The sequence below is a fragment of the Octopus bimaculoides genome, chromosome 18 (assembly GCF_001194135.2).
Source record: "Octopus bimaculoides isolate UCB-OBI-ISO-001 chromosome 18, ASM119413v2, whole genome shotgun sequence".
NCBI lineage: Eukaryota > Metazoa > Mollusca > Cephalopoda > Octopoda > Octopodidae > Octopus > Octopus bimaculoides.
The window spans coordinates 27,892,479-27,895,233 of NC_068998.1; the positions used below are offsets into that span (position 1 = coordinate 27,892,479).

A 2,755-nucleotide genomic window follows, 5' to 3' on the forward strand; every position below is an offset into this window, starting at 1 on the left:
ATATATATATATATAAACAGTAAAAAGGTGGTCGAAAGAGGGTAGTTCTGAAGATAAGTATTATTATCAACTAATATGTATTATCGACTTAAATGCTCCCCCTTATGATAATAATTAATTGCAATTACTGTTGTATAAGTAAATCATGAACCCTTTGTTCCCGCCACATCTTAGTATTGTGTTCGTTCTCCGTTTGCTCGCAGCCTGACTAATCTGTCTTTCTATGTGCGATTGGTCATAAATCTAGATTTTTATTTTCTTTACCAACCATTACACTCCCTCTGTACCACGTACCCACCACTCGCCACCGAACATTACCATCACTACAAGTACAATGCTGAAATAATATACATGTGGCTTACATAATAATAATAATAATAATAATAATAATAATAATAACAGAAAGTAATGAGAGAGAAAAAGAGGGAAACTGGAAGAGAGTGGAATAGATTTTGTCAACTGATTTTTTTTTTTACTCATAACCGCCGGCATGTCGACACTAATGTTTATTTTTGGTGTATATTAACTTGTAATGTCAAGTTTCAAGGAGATTGTTCGCCAAGTATATTTCTATTTATTCACGAGTGTTTATTGATAAGTTTGAAGCAAATAACAAGTTAAAATAATCTTTCAAGAGATACTCCTTCCGTCCATTCCCAGATTTCTGCTTGATTCTGAAGTCACAAGAATATAGCTTATTACCCAAAACCCTACAAACCTGAAGCCCTAACATAGAAAGATTTTATTCAACATATTCTCTATGTCGTTTTAGAATTAGTTCAACACGTATATTAAATTCTATAGTATGGAAAAGAGAGGTACATAGACAAGCAGACTGATAGACAGACAAATAGATAGATAGATAGATAGATAGATAGATAGATAGATAGATAGATAGATAGATAGATAGATAGATAGATAGATAGATAGATAGATAGATAGATAGATAGAGATAGATAGATAGATAGATAGATAGATAGATAGATAGATAGATAGATAGATAGATAGACACGTCTGTGCATGTATATGTATTTACGAAGATAGATAGATAGATAGATAGATAGATAGATAGATAGATAGATAGATAGATAGATAGATAGATAGATAGATAGAAAAGGTGAATGAAGAAATAATGAAAATTGTCGCTTGCTGAGTCTATGTAAGAGCATCAAAGTCTGTAAGAATCCTGCTGCCGTCTCACCTACACAACTAACTCTGACATTTGCCAACATTCTGAAGCAAAAATTTCGAAACTATGTTCCAAAGTGATATAAAAAGATAACGAAGGGCAATTCACAGTTTGTATTTCACGTGAGCACATTGAATGACGTGACGGGTTGCGCATGTCAGCCTCCGCTAAATTGTGTCTACCCTGAACAGTGTCACATATTATCATTATCTCAAATGACGCTGGTGCTTACTATCAGGGAAGATTTAACAAGTAAAAATAGCAAAAAATAATGGTAAATATTTTCAAGTGGTCTTTTCCTCAATTATGCCTTATCCCCCCCTTCTCTCATTCTCTCCCTTTCTCTCTTTCTCTCCTTGTCTTTCTTTATTTTTCATTCTCTCTCTCTCTCTCTCTCTCTCTCTCTCTCTCTCTTCTGTTCTCCTTTGTTTCTCAATCATTTCTTCTTTATTATCTCCCCCCCACCACCACCATCTCCACATCTCGTACAATATTTTCCAGCTCTTTCCTTTTTTTTTCGTGTTTTCTTTCTTCGTTCTTCTTATGTCTCTCTCTCTCTCTCTCTTTCTCTCTCTCTCTCTCTCTTTCTCTCTCTCTCTCTCTCTCTTTCTCTCTCCCCTCTTTTTTTCTCTCACTCTCTACTTCTTTCCAAGTTTCTTTCTCTCTATAGATTGTCACAATGTGTAAACTTAATAGAACTAACCATGAGATCTGTCAAGTTTACACACACACACACACACACACACACACGAAATACGTTTATTGAAGAGAAATTTCCGCCTAAAATCATTTCCCTTCGACAGCTCAAAGAGGGACCCTCATTGCTTCCTCTGTCGAATCATCTTTCTCTCGTTACATCATCTCGTTTCCATCACACTTTAATAATTATTTGAAGAGAATCGTTCCTGTCCTCTTCAGGCAGCGGTAGCGTAGCTGTGAGGGCGGAGACGATGAGGGCGTTCCAACCCTGGCGGTACATACTCAAACTACGCCACAGTATGGGGTTGCTGTGTGTGTGTGTGTGTGTCTTTTATCTGTTATTTGTTTCGGTTATTAGACTGTAGCCATGCTGGAGCATGGCCTCGAAGAATTTTTAGTCGAACGAATCGACCTCAGTAATATTTGTAAGTCAGATATTTATTTTATCGATCACTTTGCCCAACAGCTAGTTTATGGAAGCATAAACACACCAACACCGGTTGTCAAGCGGTGGTGGTGAGACAAACACACACACACACACATACATTTATATATATAGTAAATAATATATAGTAAATATCAGACCGCCCTGCACACACAAGCACTGACCACTTCCCAGCATCCACACCATCATCCACACACGCACACATTACAGACGCACATACACACGCACACATTCACACGTCAAAGTCACTAGTCCCTATCCACACGCACACACTTACACACATACACACGCACGCTCACCTTCGTTTTGGGATCACCAGTACTTTACTATCTCCCCTTCTTCCAGGCTCTCCTGTCTAATTACCTTTGTCCAGCCAGCCGCCATGATTGACCGCTAGCTCCAAAAGTTTTTTATTTTCTCTC

General features: G+C 37.4%; 1 protein-coding gene across 1 annotated transcript in view; it reads right to left on the reverse strand.

Annotated features, from left to right (window-relative positions):
- The window catches only part of LOC106876444 (potassium voltage-gated channel protein Shaw), a 59,815-nt gene extending 58,533 nt beyond the window's left edge, over positions 1–1,282 (reverse strand). Inside the window, exon 1 of the mRNA XM_014924995.2 lies at positions 1,202–1,282. The gene's annotated coding sequence lies outside the window, so the exon portion shown is untranslated. The remainder of the gene's footprint in view (positions 1–1,201) is intronic.
- Between the last annotated feature and the right edge of the window lie 1,473 nt (positions 1,283–2,755).